Source organism: Armigeres subalbatus, chromosome 2, assembly GCF_024139115.2.
Source record: "Armigeres subalbatus isolate Guangzhou_Male chromosome 2, GZ_Asu_2, whole genome shotgun sequence".
Classification (NCBI taxonomy): Eukaryota; Metazoa; Arthropoda; class Insecta; order Diptera; family Culicidae; genus Armigeres; species Armigeres subalbatus.
The window spans coordinates 46,546,775-46,562,770 of record NC_085140.1 but is presented as its reverse complement, the minus strand read 5'-3'; the positions used below and the strand labels follow the sequence as shown (position 1 = coordinate 46,562,770).

Here is a 15,996-nt window from a genome sequence, read left to right as displayed (position 1 = left end):
TAAATCGACAATCGGATGGGAGTGAGGACAACTCGACTAAGGACAGGTGGACCCACCGTCTAGTCCCAAGTGCGTCGGCCTGAATTGATAGACCTCATGGAGAGCTAAACTTTGGCTTGATGCAGTTATTAACAAGTCACGGATGCTTCAGGTGGTAAGGTACCCCGGGGCAAGTGAAGCGAGCCGAGTCCTCTCTGGAGTGGCCTCAGTCATCTCCAGCTCCTAGGGAATGTGATATGGTCGGTGGAGAGAAGAACAAGCTCTACCTTAACTCTAATTTATTAATTCTAATTACGTGCTATATATACATTGTCAGGTAACTATCGAGAAGTAAATATTCATAATTATTTACCCGTCGATGAGCTGCCTGTTTTTATCATCCTAAGCTACCTCGACGGGTAGTTGGTAAAGGACAATGAAGTGGTAGATCACCACACAAGTGAAAATTCGGGGTAAGTGGGTACTATTAAGATATATTACCTCTAATTATTTTTTTGGTATAATATCATTCTGAAATGTCATAACATAAATATTAACAGATACTATAGAGGAAAAATCAGTTGGCATCCCTGCCACCAGGAGCGATACAGTGTAATTCTTTACAAAACGTCATCTGCACTGTAAAACAAGTTAAGCACTTGCAGTTTCAGTCACTCCGTTTTCACCGGCACAATTGGTTCTCTGTTTGTTTTATCAGTTCCAGGTAACTATTGTGAATGTTTTAGAGATTATATGTGATAATAGTAGTATTACCACTCCGTTTTGCAATAAAACTACCATGTTTTCACTTGCCCCTGTATTTTCTCATATATGGGGTAAGTGGGATATATGAAAACAAATAAAGAAATAATGTTCTATTTCAGCGGATTCGCGTGAAAATGGTTCGTCATTATATAAAAAAAAAGACTTCCTGCTACTTACTCCAAGGAAGCATTGCTGGAAGCAATAGACGCCGTCAAAACAAACCGTTTATCGCTATACAGTGCGGCAAAATACTACCACATCCCCAAAAGTACGTTGTGTAACAGAATCCACGGGAGACGGGGAGAAAAAAGTGTGACCGGCGGAAGACCTACTGCTCTATCTCCAGATACGGAAGCAAGGATGGCATCACATATAAAGTCAATGGAGAAATGGGGCTTTGGACTATCGCGCCAGAAAGTGATTTCGGCTATAGGACGACACATCAAAGAAACTGGTTTACAAACTATTTTCAAGAATTCAACACCCGGCCCAGACTTCTTTGTGAATTTCATGCGACGAAACGGGCTTTCTCGAAAGAAAAATCAGGCGGTTGAAGTGGCCAGAAAGAGAAATGTAGATCCCTTCATCATTTCCGGTTACTTTGACATGCTACAACGTGAGATCCTGAATGTCCCACCTGAACAGATCTACAACTAGGACGAAACAAGTTTTTGTTTGGATCCAAGCCGAATGAGAGTAGTTGGAGAAAAGGGAAGGCAGCTCATAGAGTGACAGCCGGCCGAGGGCGGGAAAACTTCACAGTATTGATGGGTGCAAATGCAACTGGCTTGCATGAGGAGGAAGCTGATGGCGACAACCTACCGCCGCTCATCATTTTCAAGGCAAAGAATGTGTGGAACTCGTGGTTAGCAAATAAAAATCAAGAATACTGTGGGATGTCGTACGCTGCCGCTGCAACAACTAATGGCTGGATGTACACGGTCACCTTCACCAACTACTTCTGTAACACGTTCTTGAAGAGCATTCCGAAACAGCGACCGGTCGTTATGAGTTACGATGGACATAACTCACATACCTCTCTTGCGCTTGTTGAAAAAGCTTCACAGGAAAACGTTGTGATATTGAAGCTTCCTCCTCATGCAAGCCATCTCTTGCAACCGATGGATTTGTCCGTTTTCAAGCCTCTCAAGCAGAAATATGATGAAACTATCATTAAATGGCAAATGAATAACTACGGGACTAAGCTACCAAAGTCCACTTTCTCCAACATCATTTCCAAAAATTGGTTACAGTTTGATCCTTCAAACATCAAAAGTGGCTTTCGCAAAGCTGGCATCCATCCGTTTTGTGCCAACGTAATTTCTAACGATAAGTATAACCCACTGGCGCTGAAACGTTTTGATATCAGTCGCAAAACCCAAAAGCACCTATCACGAATGAGCACCAAGATACCAACATTTGCAACGATTCCTCTGACAAGGAGAATCAACCAGCTACAGTTCCAACCATGAGCGAAAATTATGCTCCATATCTGCCGGATGGTGGTTCTGATCAAGGTGTCAACGAGTCCACAAATAAGCCCGGAGATAATTCGTTCGAGCAAATCCTCTTGGAGCACGTCAAGCAGAGTGGATCTTTGCAAAAGATTAAGAAACGAAAAATTTGTGCGGGTGCTGAGGTGATCACTTCGGTCGAAGCTGTTCAGCGATTGAAATCTAAGGAGGGGCAAGTGACAAAAAAAGCGTCATCAAAAGTAAAAAAGGAGGAAATGGAGGAAGCTGGAAAAAATGATTCAGACAAGAAAAAAAAGTTGAAACGGTCTGCGGAGAAAACAGGATCAAGTAACCATTGTAAAAGAGCTAGGTTTGAAGACACTTTGCCAACGATCGGTATTTTAGTACAAAAATATCCGAAGGAGCATAACCGTCTTCGACAAGTCCCTTGATAAGCCCAATTGATAATAATAAGGAATTAAATTTGTTCAAATGAATTGATTATTTGTTGAATAAAATTATGATTTATGTTTCAACATTATTGACTTCTTTTACTACCTCCCAATCTACATAATGTTACTACAGACGTAACACGTTTCTTTAGTGTGACTATGAGCTCAACATATCTCGGGTAGCCTACACAGAGTGTACATATGTATTTACAAATACACCACACCCCCTCCCTCACTTTCTGATACCCTATCTCGGTCTGAAAGCACTAACATTCGATACTATATTGGCATTATATATACCTTCCTCAAATTTGTTCTTTTAATATAAAAAAATCATAGGTTCCACTTGAGTGGGTTTCTAGGTCCCACTTGCCCCGTTTAATGGGGTAAGTGGGTCCTACAGTAACATTTCTTTCTATCACATTTAATATGGTATTGGAAACGACTGGAAATAGTTTTTATGTATGCCGAAACGTCGGGCTAAACGCTAATCGTTTAATGGTTTTAAAGACTGAGATAGCCAAAATTTCTACATCACATTTAAATATTTCTGTAAATCAATCAATGGCTTTTATTGTGTGTACACATCAACAATGAAGGTATACAACGATGTATACGTTGTTAAACCATCGAAATAAATTATTTTTTAAGTATGCGGTACCAGTTTTCCCAAACTTGCATTTTTTTAGGTCCCACTTACCCCGGTGTTACCTGTACAGGTTCGGACATGCGATTTCTTCTGCAATGTCCAGACGTGACAGAAACGGCTGAGAACATTCTGTCAAACATATCTGGATCTGTAGATCGTAAGTTCGATTCACGTAATTAGCGAGTACATCAGCCAATTGTAAATTGTACAAAAGAAATCCTTCGAAAGTTAATTTCTAAGAGTTATTCCACTGAGTGAAAGTTACTTTTCACCTATTAGTTAGTCGGCTGGAAATAGCCAGGAACTCAATAGTCAGTCATCTACACTACACAGGGTAATTCTGGGCGCGTAGGTAACCCTCCTTTAGAAAACTGAGATGGTGTGATTCACTTGTGTATATGTCGTGGCTAAGGATTTTAAGAACTTTCGAAAAACATATTTAGCACCCCTAGAGAAATCATAAAGCATCGACCATATTGAGTTTCCGGATTGGTTGGACAATTTTTCCGGTTTTTTCCCGGGCAAGTCAGATTCCCAGTTTTTTCCCGGTTTTCCGACTAGATGGACACCCTGTGAACGGGAACGCACACGCCAGCTACAAACGTCGCAACTGTTATCAGCTTGCGGCGAGCGCGTAGCTGCTAGAGTTTCCATCCCGGGACAGAATATCCCGGGATTTCCCTTGATATTATTTTCGAAATCCCAAAAATCCCGGGATAAAAAAATCTTTTTGCCTTTCTCGTACAACAAAGTTGTACCGAAAGGCCATCATTTCACTCCGGAAACGAACTTTTTATAGAAGCTTTGGAGACCAATAGTGTTATATACTATTCGACTCAGCTCGACGAGCTGAACAAATGTCTGTCTGTCCGTGTGTACGTGTGTGCACGTTTTTTTTCTTCCTAAGCAAATGGAGGGGGAATCTGCTCAACAGGCATCCTGGGTTGTTCAGGAAGTGCGGGGTTAGGAATCACCACCAACAGCAAACGAGGGAGGCAGGACTACATCCCCGACCCGCTAAACCGTTTCCATTGCCGCCAAGCCCATAGTCCCTTCGGTACAACCAGAAAGTAATGCTTCAAAGGGGGGCCAGTGCACAACGCACCCTCGAGGTTAGCTGCATGTCCTTGCAGCACCGAACATCGTAACTCGCTTTTTAGAAGAACACCATGGTATCGTGCCAGCACGTTGCCGGCTTTCCAGGTGGCCTTACCACGCCCCATGTCCTCGGAAGCTGGGAAGGGTCGACTTCGCGCCAGCTTCTCTCTGCACGACTGGTATCAAGAATGATGATGCCGTGTGCACCAAATTGACCTTTCTACGATAGGGCCTATTCGCAAGCACACAGAGGGACTTGCCGACGCGGTGCCTACGTCTGCCCCAGCCTTTACGAGGACCTTTTTCCGTCCTCTGGCTCGGAACCCACCCGGTTGACCAACGCCGCGAAAGCGACGATACCATGTTGTTCTATGCGCGGCCACTTGTTCGATAAAAGGATCGAATTCGACCACAGAGCATGACCACCGGTATGACCCATGAAGCCGACTCCGATCCCTTGGACCACCTCTTATTTGCGCCTGAACTAGCCATCCTTGAGTCCACGCGCCACCTTCTGTGTAGCTCCGAGACGATTTGGGCGATAGCCGATAAAACGGCGTTCCAGCCAACTTCATCTTTACACATCCTCCGAACTAGGTTGTCCGGGGTAGTGTCCAGACCACATGTGGCAAGCATGTGGTCACGCATTGCGCGAAAACGTGAGTACACGAACAACACGTGTTCCGCCGTTTCCTCTAAACCTGCGCACACCAAACACTCGGGCGAGGCCGAGCAAGCCAGCTGCGTTACCTGCACTGTGATTTTGCAGCACGCTTAAACGCCGGGCACATCAAACCCCTCATGGGGTGCTTGCTGTTCACAGCTTTGCTGGAACAAATCAAACAATTGGGAGGGTTCGTGCAGCATTGTGCCTTATGTCCCTCCAATCCGCAGCGTTGGCAGAGATTGCTTCTGTCAGGGCCTTTGCAGTCCCATTGCTTGTGCCCCGGTTCCAGGCACTTGAAGCAAACTTCGGGTTGCTCGTATATGCCCACAGGGCATACCGATCATCCCACCTTGACGCTCCCTAACTTGACTACCTTGGAGGCGTCCGCTGCAGATAGCAGAACCAATGCTACCTGCGGCCCTGCCGGACCTTTCCGTAGACGAACGGCTGCGGTGGGCGTCTCCACTTCACACTGTCGCCGCAGTCGCCGTCAGTGCCGTGACGAGCTCTTCGACTTCGGTGATCTCGTCCAGGTCTTTAACCCTTAGATTCACCTCCGTAGTGAGTGCCCTCACCTTGACCGTCTCGCCTAGAACTTCCTCCGCCAACTTCTTGTAGGCGGCGCCCTTTTGCGAGACGCCCCGCTTCAGCTCGAGGATCATCTCGCCCATCCGGGTACGTCTTATTCGACGTACGTCGGCGCCGAGTTCACCGAGCTTGACGTCACTCCTCATCGCCTTCAAAACATCCGAGTACTTAGCCTCGTCCGCCGTGATGACTAGGGCATCGCCCCTGTAGCGATTGGCGCCTACCCTAGACTTCTTGCTACCCTCATTCGCCTGGGCCTTCTTTTCGGCCCTTGACGTCTTCGCTTTCCTCTTGTTCTTGACCAGGGTCCAGGAGGCGTCATCCCCCTCTATTTCCCTGGTCTGGTGCGGCTGAGAACTTTCAGCCTGTCGTAACCCCTTACCACCGTCTTTCCTGAGTGGACGGACCTTTCCAGGTCCTTCCTCCCCGGTTTTGGAGGTACCTGGCCGGGGTTCAGCTTCTCAGCCCCACTACCCTTGTTCGGGGTAGTAACCCTCCGCGTTTTGGAGCGGCCCCCAGGGAGCTCATCCCCTGGAGACTGTCGGGGGATTTTGTGTCTGCTCCGTTGGAGCAGTCACCCCCGACGTACCCGCAAATACTTGAGCCTCAGTCTGGGTAGACTTTGGTACCACCGTCTTCGCTGGCACGCCCTCGGTTGATTCGACCTTGCCCGAGTCCGCGAATCCTTGGGCCTCAGTCTGGGTAAACCTCGACTCCACCGATTTCACGGGTTTACACTTGGCCGTCCTGACCGCCCTCTCCAGCTTGGCGTTCAGCATCGACTTTCGAAGTTTCTGCAAGCTCCTCTTGAGGTCCTTGCTGATATTATGCTTCGATGACGCAAAGTCGATGATGGCGTCCAGCTGTTCCGTCGCCACCTCGAAGGCCGAAAGCCCATCGCGTTTGCGGTTCATCGCCTCCACAAGCAATGGGCCGTCAATAACCCCTACCGGCGTTTTTTTAGCCGAGAGGAAGGTTGAGTGACCCACGCTGGCGCTGCGCACTGAGCTGCCGACTATTGCCTCTGGCCTCCTAGGCGGAGACCTAAACAACCCACCTCTTGCGAAAGCTTGTCGTCTACACTACTACCACTAATTGAAGAATTGACTTGGTTTTCCATTTTGGTCCCACGAGTTGCTCGGGAAAAGAGGTCCACCACGTCAGAGCCCAGCATGACGCGGTAAGGGACAATTACTGTGGAGGGTGCCCAGGTACCCCACAGGCTCCGTCCGTGGGATCATAAGTTATGGCCAAAATACTATTTTCTATGCGCAAAACTCGCAAAAAAACTCACTCATATTTCTCAGTATTATTTTTTTTTGCACGAGGAAGGCACCAAGGGTTTTTATTTTATTTTCCAGATTTATTTCAAACTATTCAGCAAACTACAACCAGGAAACTTTTTCTAATGGTTCCGGAGAATGTCTTCGGCGTCAGGAATTTACTCGATCATTCAAACTACAGGATCGATATGGAACTCAGTAAAAGGTAGATTGAAATTATTATTTCCCTTGTGCAATCATCTATTATAGATTCCCAATTTGAAAAATTGAAATCATTTTGAACTTTTTCTTCAGAATCCTTATACACGGACTATATGGAATAGTGACATGAATTCCCCGAAATTCTCCATCTGGTATAACCTGAGCTCATTGATTCGATATAGTTCCTAAGAAGAGGTTTTATGAAGACGATTAAGCACACGGGCGGTTTAGGCGAACGAAGACACAACGATAATAGCGGTATAGCAATGTATTAAATTACCTACCTGGATACCTGGTTGGCTACAGCGTCGATACACCTATGCCTGGCGTCAGAGTGTAAAATAATAGAAAATTTTTGGTGAAGTCCATTTTTCTTCATTTGTCAGTTCACTTCCGACACATTCATAGTCGGCTCTGGAAAGTCAATATTCAGTTGAATATTAGTCATTGAATATTTATGCACATTTTACAAATTGATAAATTATCTGAAATCTGAACACGTTTCAAATGAGTAAAGTGATTTATCACACAGGACTGAATCCGATTTTCATCCGCGAGGCACTGTCAACGGGAAACATCAACATAAATAATGCTAATTATGTTTTTTTCTGCACATAGTAAACACACTCAGTGACAGTCGAATGAATGAGTTCGTGGAGTAGTCGTCTGACTATGTCATTCTATGTTTTGAATATTCATGCGATGTGTGTCAAAATTCGGACCGAAGTTGCTTCATGAAGATGAATATTTTAAGCTCTGCCTGGCGTATTTTAGAGCTCTATAATCGTCGGTCTTGGGCGATGTTCCTCCAGTTTCCTCGAACGTTCCGGGTCCCCAGGTCCGATTCCACCGCGTGCAGCCAGCGTGTTCGTGGCCTTCCACGAAGTCGCCGGCTCCTATCTGGTTCTCTGTTGAATATTGTTTTCGCTATTCTTTCTTTCAGCAATACGTCTTTTCACTTCACGGGAAACGGTCATTGTCACATGTCACACACGGGTAAAAATCCGTTCTCGGAAATGAGAAAATAATTCATGATTTCATGAATCCAACGTGTTTTCATGTTATGAAAATACACCATGAATATAAATCATGATTTCATGATTTATTTTCGCGTAACGCAACCAATGCGTTACGATTTGGATGTTGAGATCGAAAAATAAAAAAAAAAGTTCAACAGGGGTTTTGAACTCGAGTACACTGAGTGAGAGTCCGGCATGCTACCTTTCAGCTGTTCTCACTTCTTGGGAAGGGAGTGTTCGAAGTATAACCGGTTATGCATTTTGTCGACTGATGACGATTGCGTAGTACCATGAATAATGTTCCTGAAATCATGAATTATAATCATGATTTCATGAACTGGCATGATTCATGATTTCATGATTTTTTATTCATGATTGTGGGTATGCATTTGTTTCCGTGCAAGCGTTCCAAGATAAACGAATTCTTCAACAACTTCAAACACATCCCCATCAAGCGCTACCTCTGCACCAACACCACTAGGTCTTCCCCCATCTCTACATGCCACCATGTACTTTGTCTTGGTAAAGTTAATAGTTAAGCCTATCCTCGCCGTCTTCCTCTTCAGTGGGACAAAAGCCTCGACTACTGCTCTGCGATCGATTCCAATAAGATCGATGTCGTCCGCAAAACCCATGAGCATATGCGACCATGTGATGATAGTGCCGTTCATCTTCACGCAAAATCTCCTAATAGCGCCTTCGAGTGCAATGTTGAACAATAAATTCGAAAGTGCATCACCCTGCTTCACAAACGAGGTTGACACTTCGTCTGCAATCCGAATATCCATCCAACCAGCCGGTAGGCAGTTCTTCATCCTCCCATATTTTTTGGATAATGTGGTAGATTGATTGATGCAGCTGTTCACTTCCGTGTTTGAGAAGCTCGACCGGGATCTCGTCCTTTCCAGCAGCTTTACTGTTTTTCAGCTAGTTTAGAGCCTTCTTAACCTTGTCCAGCGTTGGTGGTTCCACAGCTTGACTGTCGCCGACTAGATCCATTGTCCATTCTGCTCCTTAATACACTTTCATTTTCACTGTTCAACAAATCTTCGAAGAGCTCCTTCCACCTGGCTGCCACCATAGTCTTGTCTGTCAGCGAATTCCTCTCTCGGTCATTGCACATGGCGGGCACTGGCGCAGTCTTATGCCGCGCGCCATTGACAGTTGCGTAAAACCTCCGCATATCGTTTCTATCCATGTTCTCCTGCGCTTCAGCTATCACACTATCTTCGTGTTGCCTTTTTTCTGCGGTGAATTAGTTTCTCTTCTGCCCTTGCTACACTGTACCGCTCTCTGTTGGAACGGGTACGAGCCACTAGCATTCGACTCCTAGCAAAATTTGTCTCGTCCGTCACTCGCCGGCACCAACCATTTCGTTGCCGTCCCAGTGCAGTGCCTAACACTTCCTGCGCTGTTGTAGTAACAGTTTCGTAGAAATTTTCCCACAATCTGTTGACGTCTCCAGATCCGGTGGCATCTCCTATCCGCTCGTCCAGCTTCTGGTGGTACTGTTCACCAACTCCTTCAACTGACAAGCGATAAATATCAAAACGCATCGTTCTATTGTTTCGTGAGTTCGTGACGCTGGAAAGTCACGCCCGTGATCCGATTCGTTGTTCGGACCTCTGAAGGACCTTACATCTATAACATCCGAGAAATGTTGTCCGTCGACCAGCACGTGGTCTATCTGTGAGCAAGTGTCTCCACTCGGATGTTGCCAGGTGTGCTTGCGGATATTCTTACGTGCGAAGTAGGTACTGCTTATTGGCATCCCTCTAGCAGCAGCAAAGGTTACACGTCGCAGACCATTATCGTTGGTAGCGGAATAAAGGCTTTCCGTACCAATGACAGGGCGAAAGAAACTTTCTCTTCCGATCTGCGCATTTGCATTCCCGATGACAATCTTTACATCGTGTGTTGGACACACTCCGTAGACCTTATTAAGGCTCTCACAGAACTCATCCTTCATCACGTCATCAGGCCTATCGTTCGTTGGGGCATAGATGCTGATCAGGTTATAGTTGAAGAAATTGCCCTTCATTCTCAACACGCAAATGCGGTCGCTTATCGGCTTCCACTGGATAACACGCTTTATCTGCTTCCCGATCACCATGAAGCCTACTCCTCGTTCTGCTCTGTCACCGCCGCTATAGAAGATGTGGTACTTGAATGAAGTGTTCGCTATGGGATCCACCGCCCGGAATTCACGTTCTCCTGTTCTGGGCCACCGTATTTCCTGGATTGCTGCCACACTCACGCCGACCTTGTGCAGCGACCACGAGCCAGGAGCCCAACACGTGCGGGTTCATTCATTGTTCTCACGTTCCAAGATCCGACTTTCCAATCGTTGTCCTTTATTCGTTGCCGAGTCTGTTGCCGTTGAATCAATCCTTTGCTCTACTTTTGCCTTTCTTGGTAACTGTAGAATTTTCGGTAAGCTACTCTTACCAGTGTTGCGCTACCTACATCGCGTTGAAGGGGCTGCCTTCTCGATGCTGACACGATGCAACATGGTGTGCACAGTTTAGCTTAGAGTCCCTCGCTGGCACTCGGACGATGATCAGCCGCCCCTAACACGGGGAACAGACGCTGTTTTGAGTCGCTCCTAACATGGAGAACAGACGCTCGATCAGATTTGCACCTCCGGAGAGGAGCAAATCCCTTCGCTGTCAATTTATTTACAATTTTGTTAAAAAAAGGAAATTGCGTTGTTTTATTAACTTTACCTGTCTTGTGAGTAATTCCAACAAAGTTACATAATTTATAGGATAATTTTTAGGATCAATTACAGTTTCGGCAGTTTTTTTTTTTTATTATTGTCATACTTTGTATATAAACGTGTCTTGTGTATTCCATACCCCATAATAGAACAAAAGATGCCAAATTAGTTTGGAGTCTTATTAGAAAATCAGTAATATTTTTTATAAAACGCACTTGAATAGAAGACGTTTGAAAAATTATGATAACAAAAAAAAGTATTTCGCGCGTGTTTGACTAGAATTTGATTGTAAGTTTTAGCGCGGATAGGGTTCAATGCCGCGGATTTGATTTCAGAACTGACAGAGGACAAATAAAAACATGTATGCTAGACGACCTTCATTCGCTCTGATCCATTCCACTAAATGTCGATCAAAATCGAACTCCACATTCATTAAGTCACACGGATGAGCCTCAGTTAAAACAGCGCAGTGATTGCTCCGCCGCAAATGCAGCACCACACTGACTATGCATCTTTATTTCTCGTCACGATCGCGGCACGACGACCTGGATGTTCCCAGCATCCAGTGTTACCATCGCAGGTAACCGGTTTTAATTCGGAGCGGTTCCACCTGCACCAGTATCGAATAAAAAGGAACATAACCATTGCGCCCCCATAAAAGTAAACTCGTAAAAAGCGGAAGACCTGGCTGTCTCTTCTCGTAAATGCCATGGTTTTGTGATGGCGGCAGCGTAATGTGAGACTATTAGATGGTGAGTCGAATGCGTTTATGTTTGTTCATAGGTAGTTGGTTCGGAGAAAATCGGCTCATGCAGAAAGACTGATTTGGGGCTTTGTTTGGATGCAAAGCTGATTTGTGTTAGAAGATGCTCTATATGGGCAAAGCATTATCCCAATTACCGTTTCCAGCATTCACCACTCGGGATCATTTCAATCGCATTACTTGGACGTAAGTACATGGTTAAAAATCATAACTTTCTAGTAAGTGATTACCTTAATTAAATTTACAAAAAAATCACTTTAATAAAGTAATTAAACAAATTTCAAATAATATACAAAACATCAAGTCTGCAATATGACTGAGTAATGAAAGCAGGGAACGATAAAAGGGGGAGGACTGCCTAAAAGATCCCTTTTATATTGTGTGTTTAAAGACAAGTTGAATTATCCAATCCAATTAAAAAAAATAAACATTAAACTAGTTCTCCATACACTTAATTAAGTATACTACTGACATTTTCATATTTTCCAATAAAATGTGCATGCATTAAGTATACATTACTCAATCTATTAGAAAAGACAATAAAAATTAATTTCTAGAATGAGTTTCGCCATTTTCGCACCCAGACATTGAGTAAAAACATAGCGTTTCATTCACGCTTCAATACATGCCACGATTCGACCTCCATTCATCCAGAACTAACGAGACCAAGACAGGCTCTCACCCTGCTGGTCGTTCCGTTAGTTTTCCAAGTTCGTGGAGAAAAAGAAACAAGTTCATCAATCTCGCTGATATAGAAAGTAAAGCAAAATCTCAAAAAAAAAAATTATAACAGTATCATCATCTTTCTTACCTTTTTCTGTGGCTTGGCACAGCCTCGCGAATCAATCAGACTATTGTTGTTGCCGGTGGGAGTCGTGATTGATGCAGGCATCACGTCACCACCGCCTTCCTTCGCTTCCAGTTCGGGCTGTTTTTCCAGCTGCTGCTTCAACAGCGAGAACTTTTCCTCGATTGCTGCTGATGATGGTAGAGTTTTTCCATCGTTCAGCGTCTGCTGAAGCAGATTCGCCGATTTTGGATCGTCTAGCACCATCATACACTGGGGGATACGCGAGGGCCGTTCACACAATGTTTTGGTTCGGGACACAATCAGACTGGGGGGTCTAGGCGCTGACTGGGCGCCTTGTTTTTCTTTTGTGGATTTCTTCGCGTTTCGCTCGATAAAATAAGTACAATGGGACAGCCAAACAAGAAGTATAGAAAGTTCAAGGGCAAATGTTCCTCCCAATTCAAATATAGTATAGTATTTTACATAAAGGTGAAATCGATATAACCAGTCAAAACCATATCAAAGGACTGATTTCAGTTACGATATAGGAGTTTTTTGGCGTGTGGTATTCAAGTCTAGTCGTGTCAATACACTGTTTAAGAATATACAGTCTTTAATATAATTAAAATAATTGAACGAAATATAAAATGAAATAAAAAACAATATTTAATTTAAAATTAGAGGGACTTACTTTACACTGAAACTTAGTATCACGATTAGTTTATAGTTTATTGAAAATAAATGGAAAGTAAACAGCACTTTAAACAAAATAATACTCAAGCACAGATAACTTCAAAGCTGCTCTTCTATCTGCAGCCAAGCGGATGTTTTTTCCTTATCGTTTCCTTTTAATGCCAATCTGATAGCAGTTTTAATGCTTTATTTACCACGAAATACGCAGTACCTAATAATGCAAGTCCAAAAGCAAAACCAAGCCAAACGACCGAAGATTGCACAAAACTGTTGAACTACTTGATGATGCTTTTTACTGACTCGCTTTGGATCACAACTCACAACAACGATGGGGATCACGGACCGACACTTGACCAGAAGCAAGGTGTGTTGGCAGATATCGCGAGCGCGAGCGGGGATCAGCACCAATAAAAAAACACAACACGAAGAGCGCGCGCAAATACGTCCGAACACACTAACGGGTCTCAGAAGACTGAAGCAAACGCCGCGCGCAACCAAAACCAACAAACACACGAAAGCAAACCTCAGTGGAAAACAAGGAACTTTTACCAGAGCTTCGTAAGAAGCCAAACAAACGGTTAATCGGACACGGACCGGTTGCTCTGCGGAAGACGGCCGTAGCCGGCGGAACCAAACAGCGAGCGGGCGACAAGTTTGAATCTTTTTGTTTTGATTGTGTCATTTGCGACGCGCGGCGCCGCGACGCAAAGCGACGCTCGCAGTACGAAAATGACACAAAACAGACAGACAAAACAAACAAGCAAATGTAGGGATGCCCATTCTGATATATTTGAGTAAATGTCGATCTTACCAGTTACGTTCACTAATAAAAATCTACACATTTTTCTAAACACGGTAACCAGAATATACTCTTTAAGCACTTTAAAGTACGCATAATCGTGGAAAAGTGGAACTACGCATAAAAAGAGTATATTCCGTTTACACATTTATGAGTATTGCGCCTATACGTCAAATGGTGCATACTTTTTACTCCTGTTCACAAAGAAAAAATGCGTATTTTTTACTCTCAATTAAAATATAAAAATGTGTACTTTTTACCCCTTATAATGAAATATTTATTTCTAAAAATGGAGATGTTTTCGTTATTGTCAAGTAATCATAATTATAGAAGACAGCATTAAGTAGACATATTTATTTATCCATATTAAACGAATTTTGTAGCTTACAGGCACATATATAATACATATTTATCCTTTGCTGCTTCCACAAACTTTGGGCTGCTACTTTGACCAGGCATTCTGTCTTCTCGACCATAGGAATCCAAAAACCTTTTAATATGAAATATATATTATAGAAACATGAAACGAAATAAGAAATATTTACCTACCAACTCCATAAAATAGTTTTCTTAGAATTGTTTTTATTCTCCAGTCACTTTTTTCTTCGATTTTTATTTTTCTACCTTCATCTTTGGTGTCTGTAAACTGACTTGGTTATAAAATTTTCTTTTCTCTAAGATACTACTTTTTACGCATCAACAATTCCGTTTTCGTACTCTGAAAAGCGTGAAAAATACTCTCAACAAATGATTGAAAAGTACGCCTATTTTGACGTATAAGCAATATTCTCAAATATGATTGAAAAGTACTCCTAAAATGAGTATTCTGATGTTACCGTGAAGGATATTTTAGTTACTACACGCTTAGATCACTTAACCTATTTATTACCTATAGGAAAATCGACACATACTTTATGGCAAAAATCTATGTATTTTGAAATATGCATATCATGCGTCGGCACATACTTAATTGCATACAAATTCACACAGATTCTATGACCCACATGAATAGTATGTGTGAACACTCATGCAATGCATGTGGGCACATGGAATATATGTGTCAAAAATATGGAATTCATTTCGCTACCCCCATTGCCCAGAGGAATAAGGGAACCCCCTCACGAAGAACAAGACATACTAGAGTTCACTCTCTACACACTTACCTCATTTCACCGTATTCGGTAAATTTTACCGAAATCTCAACAGCAGAACTGTTTGGTAGTTTATTTTACAGATTTTTTGTAATTTTTTCCATTGCTCAACTGTCAAAATCACCGAAAATCAGTTAAATTATTTACCGTTCTGCTGTTGAGAGTTCGGTAAAATTTTACCGAATTCGGTGATTTATTTTAAGTGTGTACACTACGGCAGGCTCCGACTTCGAAGCTTGAAGAGCGTCTCTCGATGCTCTGCCGACCAGCTCCTGAATATTCCGAGCTAAAGCTCCTCCTGGACTCCTGCTGATCAGCCAGCATCCTACCGAACGTTCCAACCTCCTGATGAATTCCGTCCGGCGCTACCCAAGACTTACGTGGCTGATCCATGATCCCACTGCGCCACGCGACTTATGCGACGAGACGATATTGTGGAGTGCTCATGCTTATTATATTGATACACTTCAAATCTATTTTAGGCATAATATACTTTATAAATACAATTCATATGTTTTATTAGCCGCACATAAAATAAAAATTCTTGCTCAATCTTATAATCTATGCGCTTTGTGTACATAGAATATATCAGCATTTATTTAGTCTACATATAAACAGATAACACTGAATCAACAATTTGACGCCACAATACACGGTTCGAGGCCGCATCTCTCCATCCTCGAATACGCCCCACGTTCGCCAAGTTGTTTTGCAACTGGTCTGCCCATCTTGCTCGCTGCGCTCCACGCCGTCTCGTACCTGCTGGATCTGAAGCGAACACCATCTTTGCAGGGATGCTGTCCGACATTCTTGCAACATATCCTGCCCATCGTACCCTTCCGGCTTTAGCTACCTTCTGGATAGTGGGTTCGCCGTAGAGCTGGTGGTTCATTCTTCGCCACCACACACCGTCTTCTTGCACACCG

General features: G+C 43.7%; 1 protein-coding gene across 5 annotated transcripts in view; it reads right to left on the bottom strand.

Annotated features, from left to right (window-relative positions):
- The window catches only part of LOC134218529 (coronin-1C-like), a 197,675-nt gene extending 184,038 nt beyond the window's left edge, over nucleotides 1-13,637 (bottom strand). For 2 of the 5 annotated variants that reach the window (XM_062697642.1, XM_062697651.1), the window contains exon 1: nucleotides 13,119-13,616. The gene's annotated coding sequence lies outside the window, so the exon portion shown is untranslated. Of the gene's footprint in view, nucleotides 1-12,448; nucleotides 12,751-13,118 lie in introns of those variants that run through there. The other 3 variants (XM_062697654.1, XM_062697653.1, XM_062697649.1) reach the window with 3 other exon arrangements.
- Between the last annotated feature and the right edge of the window lie 2,359 nt (nucleotides 13,638-15,996).